The following is a 19,277-nucleotide window of genomic DNA, read 5'->3' on the forward strand; positions in this document are numbered from 1 at the left end:
CCTGGTGGATGGCACTAGTGCCTGTGTTCTGGTGGATGAGGCTCGATCTTGTCTTTCTGGTGGGTAGGACCGTGTGCAGTGGTGTGTTTTGGGTTGTCTGTGACCTTGTTATGATTTTAGGCAGCCTCTCTGCTAATGGGTGGGATTGTGTTCTTATCTTGCTAGTTGTTTGGCATAGGGTGTCCAGCACTGTAGCTTGCTGGTCATTGAGTGGAATTGGGTCTTAGTGTTGAGATGGAGATCTCTGGAGAGCTTTCACCATTTGATATTACGTGGTGCTGGGAGGTCTTTGGTGGACCAATGTCCTGAACTGAGCTCTCCCACCACAGAGGCACAGGCCTTGACACCTGGCCGGAGCACAAAGATCCTGCCAGCCACACGGCATATGCCTGGCACAGTATTAGATGCTCAAGAGACAGGAGTCAATGAGAGACATGATGTACTTTGCCCTCCTGAAGTTTATATCCAGTTGTATTTACATCGAGCATGGCATATAATTTCCTTGTCTCAATTCATCTGTGGAGGGAGAGGAGAGAGCCACCGCGTCCTACTCACTGTGCTCTTGGGGAAAGCTCTCTGCCTCCTCGGCCTCACGAGGGCCTTTCATCGGCACATGTAGGGCGAGTGTGGGGGTACCTAATGCCCAGATTCCTGTCTTCTTGTGGCATTTGGGAGGTAAAGGGGGACCACTTTGCCTTGCAGCAGGAAACTCAGCACCCCTGCCCCTAGCAGTGGAACCAGCAGATTAAAGGCCACAGCCACATGGAGGGCGATGGATGCTGCTGCAGCTTGGCTCAGGACGCTGGCTGGGGCAGCGGCCCTGCTTGACTTTTTATAACAAATGTCAACATAGAGAAGTTATGGATTTGTGTAAATAAAACAGCAGTTTTCATTTTTCCATTGCTGGCTTTCTGTATAACACGCATTATGCTAAGTGTTTTATATGCATCATTTTATTTAGTCTGTCTATGTACAGTTTTCACCCCCTGTGTATAGATGGCAACATTGAGGTTTAGAAAGGTTGAGACTCTTGCCCAAGGTTATATAGCCAGTAAGTGGTAGAGCTAGGATTTAATCTTCACCTTTCAGACCCAGACCCATTCTCTTAAGAATTTGGCAGCCTACTTCATAATTAACTTTGAGATCATGACCTACCCTGGAGGCAAAACCATTATTCCTCAATTAGCATTTGAAGTAGACAAAGCATGAAAGGGAGTGGCCCTGACCAAAGGGAGAAGCCAAAAAAGAAGCATACAAACAAGCAAATGCACAGATAGGTTTTTAGTGACCCAACCAACCATTCTCATCATCATTATTAAGAAGAACCACACTACAAAGAGATTGATGTCCAGATTGTGTTTTAGCCCTAGTTGGCACATTTTCATTTTGTAAACTGGCCATTTTATAAGAATCAGTAGGTCTTAGTGTAACTAGTTCATCTCAAACAAACTAAAGAAAGAGCCATGGGAAAAGGCTCGTTATGGAGATAAAAGAAAACGAAAACCCATGACTTCAGCTCTTTGTAGAAATTAAGTGTGGCTTTGATATCTCTTAATGAATTATAATTCAAACCGTAAAATAAGGATATAAGTATATTTTATGTTAGGCTCTTTGATTTTGCTGTGGGCAGGTCACTTAACCTCTTTGCACCTGTTTCATCATCTCTGAAACAGGAAGGAAAATATCTTCCATATAGACCACCTTGTTGTGAACCTCCAATGCAAGTCTTTTAAAGCCCCTAGAAATTAATACAGCACACCCCAGATGTCAAAGGGGTCCTTAGTTTGAAGATTTTCCTTTTTCCCTTGGTGTTTCCGAGTTCAGAGTTAGTTAAACTTTAGTATCCAATATAAGACCTGATTCTTGACTGAAAATATCCCTTGAAGAAAAGAAATCTAGATATCAAGCTACCTTGAAATATTCATTTCTATTGGCACACTGTGAAGATTAATGTGGTGTTTGCCAAATACATGAAGCTACTAACAGAAAACCTCTTACGAGCACAAATTTAAAAGACTGTATTATTTTTATTATTATTAGAATTATAATCACTTATCCCAATATGATGTTAAAGAATGCACACAGCCATTTGAGAAACTAAAGTGGAAGAATATTTTTTGCCACCCTCAATTTTGTCTTCAGGACCACTTACTCAGCATCCTAAATGCTTGCTGCTTCTGCTGGCTCAGAAATAAACAATTTGTTAAGGGAATGAATGCCATGTTTGCCTGTAGTTGCAAAATTCCAGTTTGATTTTTGACTCTTTCAACAGTATCTTTAAAACCTCTACTGAATAAAGGGATTGAGAATCAGTATTTACTGAAGTTGCTGTTGGAACTGACAGAAGAGATTATTGATTCAGATTCAAAAATAGAGAAAAAAGCACAGATGATAAAAGAAAACTGGAAATCTAGGAGAGACTCCCTTATCTTTTGACTCATGGGTTTACATCAGTTTTGCAGAAGAACAACAGTATTTATAACGCATGATGATTTACACAGTTGCATGATTTCTACTTTTATAAGTGAAAGAAATGAAAAGCTGTTGGGCACAGAGGACATTTATTTGAGATCATTTTGTATGCAAGTGATGGAATCAGGAAATAAGCAGCAGCAATCCCTTGTTTTATCTCCAGTGCCTTGCACAGTGCTGAACATGTAGTATGTACTTTGTAAATGCTTAGTGATCCAATAAATGAGTTCTGTAAGCCCAGGACAGTTACTGACCATCACCTGTACCAACAGTGTTCCTCATGATCATACAGGATATTTGGATATGCAAACATTCCCTGAGGTATAAGTATCAGCTCCTCAGTATCCATCACACAAAAATAATCAGCTCTGTACAATTTTCCTCACTAAATGGGTTGAGAAGAACAGAAAGTAAGCTGAATTTGAACTTTTGAGAGGAATGATTGAGGAGAAATGAGGAAACAGACACCAGAAGGGCTGTTTCAAAAGGGATGGCAGTCACTAGGTCCATCTATGTTGCTGTAAATGGCATTACAGTAAGTCCCCCACATGCAAACCTTCAAGTTGTGAACTTTCAAAGATGCAAACCTGTGTTCGCATGTCCAATCACATAAGTTAGTTCACGTGTTTGGCATACATCGTCACGTGGGTGCATCCTCTACAAGTGGTTGTGCTTTTGTGGACTTTACTGTACAGTACTGGATAGAGTACAATAGTACAGTATCTTTATTTCAAGCCCAGGATGTCCGGAAGCAAGCATAAAAGCAGCGGTGATGTAGCTGGTACTGTGGAGAAGCACCAAGCGATAACGATGGAACTTGCTGTGCAACATGAGGAGTTTACTAATGAAGACCTGATGGAACTGGAGGCCCAGAGAAAGGACGAAGAGAGGCAAGAGGAGGAAGAAGTAACTGAAGAACCGAAGAGATTCACAATGCAGGAAATGGCAAGGGGATTTTCTTTATTTGAGGAGGCACTGTTTGTTTTTGAGGCACAGGACCTGAACGTAGAACAGTACACAAAGGTTGTAGCAACCGTTCAGAATGCAATCCAGTGCTACCGTGCCATCTATGATGAGATAAAAAGAGCTACTACACAGACATCAATGGATCCTTTTTTCAAGCGGGTAGATAGAATTGAATCCAGCAAGGAACCAGAAGCGGTGCCGTCAACGTCAGGCATGAGTGAAATGGCAGCTTGCCCTCTGTCTCCTACTACTGATAATCCTTCACCTCTACCTTCTCCCACCTCCTCTCCCTCCTCCAATCAGAAACTCTTCTTGCCTTTTCACTCGATGCCAGCCCTGTATGCCAGCTGTTGTGCTGTACTACTGTACTTTTCAAGGTATAGTACCATAAGATTAAAAATGTTTTCTTTATTTTCTGTGTTTGTTTTTTATGTATTACTTGTGTGAAAAGTATTACAAGCCTATTACAGTACAGTACTCTATAGCCGATTGTGTTAGCTGTGTACCTAGGCTAATTTTATTGGACTAACGAACAAATTGAACTTATGAATGTGCTCTCAGAATGGAACTCTTGTATGTAGGGGACTTCCTGTATCTCATTCTCTTTTATGGTTGAGTAGTATTACATTGTGTGTGTGTGTGTGTGTACCACATCTTCTTTATCCATTTATCTGTTGATGGACATTTAGGTTGCTTCTATATCTTGGCTATTGTAAATAGTCCTGTATCTCACTCTCTTTTATGGTTGAGTAGTATTACATTGTGTGTGTGTGTGTGTACCACATCTTCTTTATCCATTTATCTGTTGATGGACATTTAGGTTGCTTCTATATCTTGGCTATTGTAAATAGTGCTGCTGTGAACATTAGGGTTCATGCATCTTCTTGGATTAGATTTTTCTCTGGATATTTGACCAGGAGAGGGATTGCTGGGACATATGGCAACTCTATTTTTCGTTCTTTAAAATACCTTTTTCAATAATGGCTGTGCTAATTTGTATACCTACCAACAGTGTAGGAGGGTTCCCTTTTCTCCACACCCTCGCCAGCATTTATTATTTGTAGATTTTTAACGATGGCCTTTCTGTCTGATGTGAGGTGGGATCTCATTGTAGTTTTGATTTGCATTTCTCTGATAATTAGCGATGTTGAACATCTTTTCATGTGTATATAGGCCATTTGTATGTTCACTATGGAGAAATGTCTATTTAGGTCTTCTGCCCATTTTTTGATTGGGTTGTTTGTTTTCTTGTTATTGAGTGAAGTAAATCAGACAGAGAAAGACAAATATCATATGGTGTCATTCTATATGGAATTGAAAATATGATACAAATGAACTTATTTACAAAACAGAAACAGACTTCCAGACATAGAAAACAAACTTATGGTTACCAAAGGGGAAAGCGGGGGAAGGGATAAATTAGGAGTTTGAGATTAGCGTATACAAACTACTATATATAGAATAGATAAACAAGATTCTACTGTATAGCACAGGGAACTATATTCAGTATCTTGTAATAACCTGTAATGGAAGAGAATATGAAAAAGAATATGTATATAATATGTATAAGTGGGATCATTTTGCTGTATACCAGAAAGTAACATAATATTGTAAATCAACTACAATGTAAAAAACAAAATTAAAATTGTAAATACAAAGGGATGGCATAGGAAAAATTAAGGAAAGGAAGGATGATGTACCTTGGGGAGGGCATAATGAGTATGAGATGCTATCCTGATACACAAGGAGAACAATGTAGTAAGTGGTTGCTGATGGTTAGAACTAGTGATAATTATTGGAGGTTAGGTCCTTTCCATGGAAATGTCCTTACATGCCTTGTTGAAAGGTGGGTCCTAGGAAGTTATTAATAGAGTTGAACACAAGGTAATCCTGGAAAAGTTGATTGAACCAGAGGATTTACTGACTCAAGATAAGTTGCTCAGATTATCTTGGTAATGTGGACTAAGAATTAGAAAGTAGAACCATAGTATAGGGTACTAGACCTATAGATTAATATGGAGTTGGGAAGAAAGTTGGTATCCTGAAAACCCCAACTATAGGATTACTTTTGTTTGGTGGGAGCAGGACTCATGTACCATATAGACCTGCCAATCAGAAGGATGGAAAGATTGCTTTAGAACTTGACACTTTTCCTCTTCCCATTTCCAGTTCTCATGGATCACATGCATACCCTGGACTTCCTGCCCTTGAGTCTTTGAGATATCCCAATCTTTTCTTGACATAGATTGATTAACTAAGACAGCTTAAGGTATAGCTTCAGAGACACTGTCAGTAGCGTTAGGAATGTTCCTCAGAGGCAATATCAGTAGGCATTAGAGCATTAGATTGGGCGACAGAAAAAAATAAGTTTCCTAATCTTGGCTAATACGAACAGAGAAAATCAAGAGATTTTGTCAAGGAAAATGAAAACCAAGAGTAGACCCAATACTGTCTACAACTAAAGTGGTTGAATGTACCCAGAAATTTCCTTTAAAACTTCCATAAGCCTCCATTTAACACCCTCATGCTTTGCTACAATTAGCTTAAGTGTTTATGCTTTTTTTTTTTTAAATCAATAATGATATGGGTTAGAACTCTCTTAGATAAACGACCAACCTATCCAGTGAGTGAAACCCTTTAGCATCCCTGCTTAAATATCTCTGCTTGGACACTTCCAATATTTGCTTCTAAGAGCTATTTAAGCCTCAGTTCCAACTATTGGACAGCTGCCTAATATTGAGGCAAAAATCCATCTCTCTATGTACTTACCCATGGATTCTTGTCCTGCCTCTCTTGGGGCACAAACAGTTGAATGATCCATCTTATATTGGTGAGCCTTTCACGTTCCATCTCATGATTTAATGCTATTAACTCTGCTTCCCTGAGAAACTAATGGCAACAAACAGTGTTTCTTTAACTTACTTATGTAAGCTGTGTTCTGACATATGCAATATGTATCATTAGGACTCTACTCATTCCAAACTTGGAATGATTTGGCAGACTGTGAAATCTTAATGGAATTGTAGCCCCTTCTGACTCTATTAGCATGCCTATTAGTATCTCCTGTAATAAACATATCACATTTTATTTTAGGCAGTTCTGGGACTTTGCATTGCCATTATTCACAATTCACTTCTTGTATATATATATATATATAAGTAATATTGTCTGGAGTTCTTCCTGTATATTCCCCTAGCTCCCCAGTGTTTTCCCTTACATTAAAAGGACCATTTATCCCATCAGAAAAGAATGGAGACAAATATAGAGGAGTTCTCTTTATATACACAAAAACCAAATACCTTTTAACTCATCTCTGATGTATAGTAGCTGGAGATGGAGAGCGGGTATGGGATTGGCTAAAAGGATTTTTTGATGCATAGTTTCCCTCCTTGGAGGATAATATCCCTCCTTGGAGGATAATATATATATATTTTCTTGACAATAGGAAATCAGAGAAAGATTGCTACATTACAGTTTGTTTTGCCTATCCTAATAGAACCAGGATAAAATTTGTATCCAAATTGAAAAATACTATGTAAGACAAATGAATATAGACTACATCCATTGCCTATGTAAAATGCCAAGATTTGCTTCATATTTTATCCAGAGAAAGACAATTATTTGTACAGTGTGTTTGCAATAAAGTATAATAACATGGAGTAATAAATGTTATGTTTGAAAGCTCCTATAATTTTCAGTAATTAAACATCATAATAGGAATGTTCTAACCACAGCTTACCTGTCAGTTATTCTGCATATGGATTTCCACTTACTTCCGCTAAAACTGTTAGTGAACAAGGGTGTTTTCAAGAGGCAAGCATTAAAAAGCTAGGGCATTTACTATTAGTGAAGAGAAATAATAGGTTGAGAGGGTGTTTAAGGGTACCTCTGAGCATTCACTTAACTTAAAGCTAGTTAGAGCATTGATAGATGCAAGACCCTGAGGGGAATGCGTGTTGCAATCTTAGAATGTCAGCATGTGTATATGCAGTCAAAAGGAAACGTGGTCATGGTTTGATACAGTCATATGAGAACACAGTCACCCTATTTCAAAGGAGTTTAGAAGTAAATGCTCAAGTTTTCAAAAGACAAGTTTATTGCCTCCAAAAATGTTTTAAGAAATTGTGAAACTGTCTTCCAAAGTGACTCTGTCATTTTGCACTCCCACCAGCAATGAACGAGAGTTTATATTGTTCTACATCCTTGCGAGTGTTTGGTGTTGTCTGTATTTTGGATTTTAGCCTTTCTGATAGATGTGCAGTGATATCTCATTGTTACTTCAGTCTGTACTAACTTAATGACATATGAGTTTGAGCATCTTTTCATATGATTATTTGCTATCTGCACATCTTCTTTAATGAGAAGTCTGTTCACATCTTTTGCCCAGTTTTTAACTGGCTTGTTTATTTTCTTTTCTGTTTTTTATAATTGACTTATTATATTAGTTTCAGCTATACAGTGTAATGATTTGATATTTGTATCTACTGCAAAATGATCACCGTAATAAATCTAGTTAACATCTGTCAGCATATATAGTTGCAGAGTTTTTTTCTTGTGATGAGAACTTTAAAGAGCCACTCTCTTAGCAACTTTCAAATATGCAATGCAGTATTATAATAGTAATAATCGGTTTGTCGGTGTTCTTATTGTTGAGTTTTAAGAGTTCTCTTTTTATGTTGAATTCCAGTCTTTTATAAAATAGGTGTTTTGCAAATATTTTCTCCTAGACTGTGGCTTGTCTGTCCATTCTCTTTTTTTGTTTTGTTTTGTTTTTGCGGTCTGCGGGCCTCTCATGTGTTTGGTGAACAAAAATATAGCTCAGAGCTTTGTCAGAAATAGAGTTGTTCTATTGATTATGAATTAACTTTGTTTCTTAATGAAAGAGGCAGCTCTTTTCTTCTTCTCTCCCTTACTGATAATTTAGATTAAAATACAACACGGTCTGTCCTCCAATTGAAACCACTGTAATTAAATTATTCAGAGCCTTAAGGATTTTGATTAATCTGAATCTATTATGTAAAAGTTCATTGGAAAGCTGGATGTACTTCAAATAACAAAGTTATAATTGGATACTGTTTTATTTTGTTTGAGGAATTTATTTTCCAATATGCTTTATAAATCTGAGAATTCAAAGGTCTATCCTGTCTCTCTTATGGAAATTGGGAAATCTAGAGAGAAGGAGAGAGATTTGTCATGAAAACAGTGTATTCTACCTCACCTCCTCATCAAATAATTCTTGAAGTAAACAAACATAGTTTAGTAGATAGGACAGAGATATATAGTGAGATTTTTCTGTCTTATAAAAAAATGTATATACTTGTTGATATTGTAACGTACCCAACAACCTTTATAGAAAAATTATTTTAGAAAACGATTAAATGAGAAAAGTCTGATTGATACTGTCTTTAGAAATAAGTTCTCTCCCCCAACACACACAGATATTAACAAATGGGTTGATCAAAATGTTTTTTTCCTCAAAATGTACTGTACTTAGGAGTGAGACAAGATCACAGTGTGTGCCTTATTATACACTCAAGACAAACCTCATTTAGTTTGTCGTATTATCCCTTTGGGTTTAGCCAAAGGACAGTAAGTTCAGCTCTAGTGAATTCTCAGTCTGCATGAGTTAACTTTGCTGCCATCTGAAGTTTAGAATATCAACTGATCATTTTATACCTACAACTTAGTTACCAGTATATATTGCTAATTTTATATGCATTTATTTTTAATGCCCCCTCCCCTCCTGACACCAAAGAAACCAGGTTATAACCAGTAGGGTAATGCACATCTGAGCCAGAATTTTAAACAGAAAAAATTTTTAAGTTAAATTTGAATGTTTTGTCTCTAAAGGGATCACCTGTACTCTTAGATCAAATGCCAGACATGCAGCTGCACTGAAAGAGTTAACTGAAGTTCCTACTGTAGTCACTCACTCCGTTCTTACTGTTCTCCTGGCACCTTGGCTAGATGTCTTTTAAGCTGGAGTGACCATATAATTTATAAAACAACCTGGGGCACTTTTGAGAGAAAAAGAGGATTCTATTCATAAATAAATACACTAGAGCAACTGGTATAAACTGAAATAGACGTGGAAAAACAGGATCTGTGTTCACCCTAATTATAATGCTTTTAAAGAGAATTGTTAAGGGACTTCCCTGGAGGTCCAGAGGTTAAGACTTTACCTTCCAGTGCAGGGTGTGCAGGTTCGATCCCTGGTTGGGGAGCTAAGATCCCACATGCCTCACAGCCAAAAAACCAAAACATAAAAACAGAAGCAGTATTGTAACAAATTCAATAAAGACTTTAAAAATGGTCCACATCAAAAAAAAAAAAAGCTAAAGATAATTGTTAAAGTCAACAGTCATTCCATATAAGACGTGCCAGATATTAGAGGTACAATGTACAAGAAGAGTCATAGTGCCTGCCCTCAAGGAGATTGTAATCAGATGGTGAAGTTAAGCTCCCAATGGTAGAAGGAAAGGCTAATAAAGAGTAAAACGAATGATTTTACCTGTTCAATTTTGTATTTGTGACTTTGTGCTTTTGTTGGACTTTATTCAGTGAAGTATTACAACTCCCAGCCTTTTGCTCTAGATGGTATTATAGCCTAGATCCTCTTCACTGGATGGGGCATCCGTCTCCCACCTATGTCAGCAGCTCATGGCTCACAGCTGCCTCAGTCTCTGGACCACTGCCTTAGTCTCTTGGAATTGCAACTCACTACCCCTAAGGATGCAGAAGGCTGGTCCCTGTGGCTCAAGCCCTCTTCCTGTGGGTCAGGCACAAGATAGATTTGATGTTCTTTTGGCCCTTATGGCCATTGAGTGTTTACAATGTGTCTAGAAACTGCATTTTTAATCTTATTGAATTTTAATCAATTTACATTTAAATAGCCATATGTGGCTGGTGGCTACTCTATTGAAAACATACTTCATGGTAAAATGTGTGGAGCCAGGCTTCTTCACTGTCTAAAACAACCCCCAGGATCACTGAAAGCCAAGAGCCCTTACTTAAGCTGGTACCCAGTTGTGACATTGATTGTCAATGTGTTATGGTCCCAGAATGTTGGTGTCCTACAGTCAGTTCTGGAAGTTTGGCCTTGCTTCTTTCGCTATGGTATTAGACTTATGGAAGAATTCCTAATCAGTGTTCTCCTGGAGCTTCTGAGTGAGATACTGGGGTTTGGCCTGAGTGGAAACTGATGTTTCTCTTGTTGGACCAAAGGCATTCCAAACAGTAACCTGGAACATTTTTCAACAAAAATATGAAAATGTGAGGCCTCCTTTGATGACCTGATCTGTTCCTGGAACCATTCCAATTTGATTTGGGGCCCAGTAGAGCATCTTTGATCTGGAAATAAAGGATCAGGTTTGGTTGGTTCAATAAGGAAGAAAAGAGTACAAAGTAGTACTCTTCTTTAGTTTCAAGCTAAAAAATATTGCTCTTATCACAGATCCACTGTGAAGTTTAAACACATAAATATGAAGATAGATTTTGTACATTAGAGGAAAAAAATCTTGTTTTTCCTTGTAGTATGTATAGAAAATGCTTAGGAAATGAAACCATTATGTCTAGTTTGTGGGCGTGCAGTACATGCTATAGAGTATAGGCCCTTCGCTGCTGCATAGGGATATTGACTCTGAGGCCAGGTCTTTTTACCTACTTGCTGTGGAGTTTGAAAAAAGTTACTTATTTTCTGAACTTCAATTTTCTTGCCTGTAAATGAGAACTTTCTATCCAGGCCCTTTCATGTGGTTTTGTGAGATTTCAATGGGATAACTAAATGTTTTGGACCTATAAGCTTTTATGGAAACATAAGCTCCTGTAATAGTTTGCTGGAGCTCTTTTTTTGTGCTTTATTTTTGTTTGTGGAGTACACTGACCTCTACTTTATTAATATCCATTAGCGGTTGTGATTTCAAAAGGCTAAAGTTTCCAAGCAGGTAACTTAAAAAAGTAGATTAACCAAATGAGGCCTGTGGGGAGTGGAGAGGCTCACCCCATCCACAAACACCCCATGCTGCCACCACACATGAATGTGGGCCCTTAACTTTAAGTAAGTTAAAGGATTAAAGGACAACTTATAATAAATTTTGTGGGACAGAGTTCATTTATTGTCCATATCCAGCGTGTAGGCCACCAGTTTGCAACTTGCAAAAAGGATTTAAAATGTGTTATATTGGGCTTCCCTGGTAGCGCAGTGGTTGAGAGTCCGCCTGCCGATGCAGGGGACACGGGTTCGTGCCCCGGTCCGGGAGGATCCCACATGCCGCGGAGCGGCTGGGCCCGTGAGCCATGGCCACTGAGCCTGCGCGTCTGGAGCCTCTGCTCCGCAGCCGGAGAGGCCGCAGCAGTGAGAGGCCCGCATACCACAAAAAAAAAAAAAAAAAAAGTGTTATATTGAAACATAGAATGCAGTAGAGAAGAAAAGCCGAGGAGAGAATCAAGGAATAGAATAAGCTGTTTTCTGTTGATCAGTAAGAATTTATTAAAGTCTATCAGGCTGAATGCTTTGGGAGATGCTAACAAAATAGAAAACATTGTCTTTGACCTCAAAGAGCATGGAAGGTCCTCAGGGAGTTATGCAAATGTATGAAGTCTTAGAGAAGGAGAAGAAAGCAAGCTATAATTAGGTGTGAGATGGCTCAGTATAGCCAGTGCCACTCCAAGTGTGGGCTGTAGCCTGGTGCCATAGTGCACTGTTAATCATCCCTGATGAGATAAAAAACCAGCATTGAGAATAAGTACTTAGAAACTTCCAGATCAATTTGATGGAGTGCTTTTTTGCTTGTGTAATTTAATTTTAAAAATTGAGGCTTATATTTTGTAGCTCTTTGTTTTGTCTTTTTAAAAAAATTTTCCTTTCCTTATAATTCATATTTAGTGTATCTTACAAAAGTGTTTATCAGTGGCAGGTTTACTAAAAAAACAAAAAGCAAATAAACACCAACAAATCGCTGATTCTTCATGCCAACATACTGAGAAGCACTGGTAGATAACAGCATTTGAAAAGTCGGAGAACAAATAACTTGCTATTAGATAAGAGTTGTTGGCCCTAGATTAATTTATTAAATGACTTATTCTTTAAAAGCTATCAGGAAAATCACCTTGAAATGGGTTTGCAACACTTCACAAAAGCTGTTTCACTGTGAGAGGCAGGCCATAAGCGGACAAATGTATAGAAGGCAGTTGACTGTACTTAAGGGACAACTTAACCAATTGCTTGTAAACCATTGAGAAATTGAGATTGGCTGAAAATCAGAAATTTGAAACATGTGAGAATGGAAACTCAGCTCAGTGACCCTGATAAGGCCACAGCTAACTGGCCATTGAGAATTCATAATGAAATCAAAACTTGTGTTTTGGTGGGGGGGAAGGGATCCGTAATTATTTAGCTAATGGATAGCTTGGAAAATTAATCATTCAGCAAGTTGATTTTCAGTGGCTCAACTTAATTCCATAATTAAAGAAGCTTTGTTGAAAAGGTAAGGTAGATCACAAATTTCTGTCCTTACCATGTTAGCATGCAGGTGGAATAGCTCATTGTGGGCTTACAGGGAATGTGCATGCATACAATTATGCATGCATAGTGGAGGAATCAGCTAGGATAAAATCATGGGTTAGTTCCACGCTGCTGCCCATCCAATTTTTTCTTCTTTAAAAACTTTCCGGGCTTCCCTGGTGGCACAGTGGTTGAGAGTCCGCCTGCCGATGCAGGGGACACGGGTTCGTGCCCCGGTCTGGGAAGATCCCACATGCCGCGGAGCGTCTGGGCCCGTGAGCCGTGGCCACTGAGCCTGCGCGTCCGGAGCCTGTGCTCCGCAACGGGAGAGGCCACAACAGTGAGAGGCCCACGTACCACCAAAAAAAAACAAAAAACAAAAAAACTTTCCCAACATTTTCTTCCATTCCTCTCTCTTTTATGGCATCATTTGTTCTTATTCCTAATCTGAGGACTTAACATCCATCAGTTACTAAATTAAGACATACTTGCTTTGTCTGTTGAGGATGCAGATTCTCAAATGTGCCTTCCCTCATTCACAGACATTCATTAAATGCCTAGTTGGTGCAGCCACTATACTACTAGGTAGTAGAATTATGTTCTCTGAAGTAGCCTTTTCACGATGTTTATAATCACTTAAGCCACTTCGTGTTTCCCTTTTATACTGTTCTGTCCTAAAATCCAGTAAGTAGGGTATAGTAAAGAAGATATCAGTACTTGGGGTTGGGAGAGGTGGGCTGTGGAGAGCATGGTGGCTCAGAGTGGGTGTTGGTACTCAAACCTACTCTGAGGGTTCTTGTGTAGGAGTGTGGGCCACTGCAGGATGTCAGAAGCCAAGTAGGGTGTTCACACAAAAAGCCTATATGCAAACATTCACAGGCGCTTTATTCCTAATAGCCAAAAACTAATAATAACCCAGATGTTCTTCAGCTGGTAAATGGTTAAACAAACTGTGCTGCGTCTATACTTTGGAATACTACTCAGCAATAAAAAAAGAACACACTATTGATGAATGCATCAGCTTGGATAGATCTCCAGGAAGTTAGGCTGAGGAAAAAATGCTAATCCCACAAGGCCACACACTTGAAGATACCATTTATAGAACATACTTTGCTTGAAGATACCATTTGTAGAGCATACTTTGCATAACAAAATTACAGAAATGGGGCTTCCCTGGTGGCTCAGTGGTTGAGAGTCCGCCTGCCGATGCAGGGGACGCGGGTTCTTGCCCCGGTCCGGGAAGATCCCACATGCCGCGGAGTGGCTGGGCCCGTGAGCCATGGCCACTGAGCCTGCGCGTCCGGAGCCTGTGCTCCGCAACGAATTACAGAAATGGAGTCACATTGGTGGTTGCCAAGGATTAGAGGTGGTGGTGGTTGGTGGGAGGGGGTGCATGTGGTTATAAAAGGACAACATGAGGGATTCATGAAGCAATAGGACTGTTCTGTATATTGAGTGGTCAGGTTTACATAAATCTGTAACGTGATGAAGTTGCCTGTAGCTAAATACATACATACACATGTGAATTTGGGGAAATCAGAATAATATTGGTGGATTATATTAACGTCAGTCTCCTGTTTTGTGATACTGTAGTTATGTAAGATGTTACGTTTAGGGCAAATCCAGTAAAGGCTATGTGGGACCTCTCTGTATTACTTCTTAAACCTGTGTGTATGAATCTGCAAGTACTTGTTTGTTTGTTTTTTTTTTTTTCTGCGGTACGCGGGCCTCTCATTGTTGTGGCCTCTCCTGTTGACGAGCACAGGCTCCGGACGCGCAGGCTCAGCGGCCATGGCTCACGGGCCCAGCCGCTCCGCGGCACATGGGATCTTCCCGAACCGGGACGCGAACCCATGTCCCCTGCATCGGCAGGCGGGCTCTCAACCACTGCGCCACCAGGGAAGCCCCTCTACAAGTACTTTTAAAATAAAACATTTTTTCCAGCTTTATTGAGAGATTACTGACATGTAACATATGTAAGTTTAAGGTGTACAGTGTAATGAGTTGATACATATGTATAGCGAAATGGTTACCACAGTAAGGTTAGTTAACACCTCTGTCCACTAATATAATTATCATTTTGTTTTTGTTGTGGTGAAATTATTTAAGACTTACTCTCTTAACAATGTGCAAATATATAATACAGTGTTGTTAATTACAGCCACCATGCTGTACATTAGATCTCCAGAACTTATTTATCTTATAAGTGGATGTTTATCTCCTTTGACTAACATCTCTCTATTTTCGTCTACCTCCCAGCTGCTGGAAACCACCATTATACTCTATTTCTGTGAATTCAGCTATTTTAGATTCCACGTATTAAGTGAGAATAGACAGTATTTGTCCTTCTCTGTCTGACTTACTTCACTTAGAATAATGTCCTCAAGGTCCATCCAGTTGTTGCAAATAGCAGGATTCCCTTCTTTTTATATGGCTGAATAATATTCCATTTTACATATGAATTTACCACATTTTCTTTATCCATTCATCTGTCAGTGGGCACTTAGGTTGTTTCTGTGTCTTGGCTATTGTGAATAATCCTGTAATTAATGTGAAATGAAATTATTTCATTTCCTGTGGTTATATACCCACAGTTGGAATTGCTGGATCATATAGTAGTTCTGTTTTCAATCTTTGAAGACCCTCCATACTGTTTCCCACAGTGGCTGCATCATTCTGCATTCCCACTAACAGTGCACCAGCGTTCCCTTTTCTCTACATCCTTGCCAACATTTGTTGTCTGTCTTGATAAGAGCCATAAAATAAAACATTTAATTAAAAGCCAAGCCGAGGGCATTAATGTAGGAGGGCTGCCCAGTGCAGGCTGTCAGAATCAAGCAGGCTGTAGAGGGTATTGAACAGAAAGGGTACCTAGCACATGGTGTTGGAACCTGAGAGGATGAGAGAGCTGTCTATATTGGACTGGTTGAGGGATGATTCTGAACAAGTTGTCTGATCCTAAGAGGTAAGAAGAGGATGTGCACGTGGGGTGGCCAGGATATCAAGGTCAGAGTGGAAGCAGCGTGAGAAGTTTTTCCCTGTGAAGAGACATCCTGATGTGGTGAGCAAGTGAGGAGGGTGTTCACACACGTTGCTTCACATGTGCGGAGGGTGAAGAGGATAACTGATCATGAGATGTCAGAACATAAGCAGGGTGAGGGCTGTGTCCACACAAAAGGGCAGCCTGGCCTGGGGGTATGGCGCCTAAGCAAGAAGGAGGGTGCGTCTGTGCGGGAAGGTGGCCTGGAATGGGGAGTTGTGGCTTAGGGAGGCTGAGAAGGGTATCCATGCACACAGTGTCAGGGCTCACGTGAGGTATGGAGGGCTTCCACCTGGTGCTGAGACACATGCCCAGGGAGGTGGGCAGTCAGGAAAGTCATAGCCAGGTGTGGGGTGAGGAGGTAATCCACGTGAGGGAGAGACTTATGGAAGTGATGGGAGATTGGTTACATTCAGGGAAATTATCAAAGAAGTGAATATGTTAAGAATAATAAGAACTAGATTTTTGGAGTCCAAAATATGAAAAGAGTAAACTAAAATGAACCCATTGGTGTTGGATTAGAATTAGAAGTAAAGTTATAATTTATGCTATGTTCTTATATATATATATATACAAATATATAAAAGAACTCATAAATATTTGTGTATTTCCTATCTCTGTCTGCTGAGATGACGCTGAAGCAGTGACACCCCAGTAGCGCTAGACACACATATCACCCAGGTCTGGCTTCTGCAGACCTTTCTTTGCTAAAAGAACTAGGGCTCTCCGAAGACGTGGTTGATCTTAAGGCTAGAGCAAGGAAAATGTAAGATGAAACTGAAACATCTTAGTTTGAAATAAAGCAAGCAAGTGCTCAAATAATGACAGAGAAATGCTAAAAAGGTACAGAATCCAGCTCAAAGAGCTTGCATTGAGTAAATCTGGCACAATAGTAGCAAAAAAATAAATCACAGTAATGGGTTAAAACCCACTGAATTAAAAGAAAAGCTCATACATGAGCCCGTACTGATATAAATGAGTAAATTATCAAATTTGAAGATTAATGAGGAACAAAATATTTACATTGCTTAACAGTATCTCGCTCTAAACTACTTACAGATTTTTTTTTTTTTTTTTTTTGCGGTACGCGGGCCTCTCACTGTTGTGGCCTCTCCCTTTGAGGGGCACAGGCTCTGGACGCGCAGGCTCAATGGCCATGGCTCACGGGCCCAGCCGCTCCGCGGCATGTGGGATCTTCTCAGACCGGGGCACGAACCCGCGTCCCCTGCATCGGCAGGCAGATTCTCAACCACTGCGCCACCAGGGAAACCCTAATTACAGCTTTTTAAAGAGTCACTTTACAGTGAGGAATCCTGGCAGAAACTACCCTAATTAAGTCAGTCAAGTGACCAAACAATGGGACAAATCAAAATTGTGTGTCATCTCATGGGATGCATTAATAAGAACAGCATTATTTCTGTGATGTTACTGCCAAAGGTGCAAACCTGAATCTAATGAAGAGACGATATCAAACAAACCCAAACTGAAGTATGTAGTCTTCAAACAATCCTGAAAGTCAAGAAAAAAAAATGAGGAACTCTTTCAGATTGAAAGATGCTAAAGACACATGATAACAGGGTTCTTTTGCTATAAAAGACATTTTGGAACAATCGGCTAAACTAGAATGGAGTGTCAGGATTAAATGGTAGTGATGTATCAATGTGAATTTCCTGCTTTTGATGGATCTTTGCTATATTATAGAATATCCTTAAATAATAGAATAGGGTGTAGGAAATACACACCAAAGTACTCCCTAGTAATGGGATGTTGGGTTGGCAACTTTACTTCCAAATGGTTTAGTGGATTTTTAAAAGTTATTTCTTCGGCATTGACAATATTTCTGTAAGTTTGAGATTGTTCCAATTTTAAATAACAAACAAAAATTCAAAAAACAGAATCACTTAGGAAGATTTTAACAGCTCAGTTCTTAGGTATTGAGTCTTATACATATTAGCATGTAAAACACAGAAACAAATTATCTGTGCTTTGCAATCGTGAACCTGCAACATAATCGCTCATTTTAAACTGTTAGGGAGTATTTAAATTATAAGTATAGGTAGTAGTAGAATGAACCTCCATGCACCCATAGTTCAACTTCAACAATTATCAACACATAGCCAAATTCGTTGCATCTAAACTTTCTCTCTTCCTCTAAAAGGGTTACTTAAAAACAAATTGAAACATCATACCATAAGTAAACACTCTGGTATACATCTCTGTATAATAACATCGCTTGTGTATTTTTCGACTTAACCACAATACTTCTATCGCACCTTAAATGCAAGGGAGATTTCTTAGTCTCTTCAAATAAACATTCAGTGTTAAAATTTCTTCATTTATCTCATAAATGATTTTTACAGTTGCCTTGTTCAAAGTAATCAAGGTCTACACATTGCATTTGATTAATATATTACTTAGATCTCATTAATCTGTAATAGTTTCCTCTTTTTCTTTCTCTTCTTTTTGAAAAATTATTTGTTGTCTTCTAGAATTTCTCACCTTCTGGATTTTTGTGGGTTACATCCCCGTGGAGTTATTTAATGTGTCCATTTATCCCCTGTGTTTCCTGTAAATTACCCTTGGGACTAGAGGCTTTCTCAGATTCAGGTTCAATTTTGGGGCTTATTTTGAAGGTGCTTCATGTATTTCTTATTGCTTTGCTTTAGCAGATACATAGTGTCAGGTTATCTGTCTTTCTGTTAAGATTAATCATCAGGTTTTTGTGTTATCTGTGCAGTCCATCCATTATAAAACTCCCCATGGGATTTTCACCTTTTGGGTTTATAAGCCATTGATTATTATTGCCTGACTCCATTATTTCAATAGGGAATGCAAAATGATGGTATTCAGATTCTATCATTTCTCACACATTTATTAGTTGGCATTTTTCTCTAAAGAATAACTTTCCCTGAACAATTAATTATTTGATTACCCTGAGATGCCATTCGGACAAGAAGGAATAAGTGTTTGACATTTCCTTTATGTATCATTATCAAAAATTGTAAAGATAATATGATGATAGGAAAATTGTTTAAATTGATGAAAATATACTAGAGGAAGCAGTGTAAAGTAAATGCCAGAGAGAAGACTATGAAAGGTTGCTGAATGTCTTAATGTCTTTTTTTATGTACTTAATATCTCACTAGCTACTCTCCCAGTATAGCCATTTCCCTCCCACCCCTCCACCCCTGATGTTAGCAGCTGGCTGTCACCTTCATTGGAGATACAGAGGTGAACCAAATGTGTGTCTTCCATTGGCTTTCAAGAAGACAATTGCTACACATGTTCTCCAAGTTA

The sequence above is a fragment of the Physeter macrocephalus genome, chromosome 8, assembly GCF_002837175.3.
Source record: "Physeter macrocephalus isolate SW-GA chromosome 8, ASM283717v5, whole genome shotgun sequence".
Lineage (NCBI taxonomy): Eukaryota > Metazoa > Chordata > Mammalia > Artiodactyla > Physeteridae > Physeter > Physeter macrocephalus.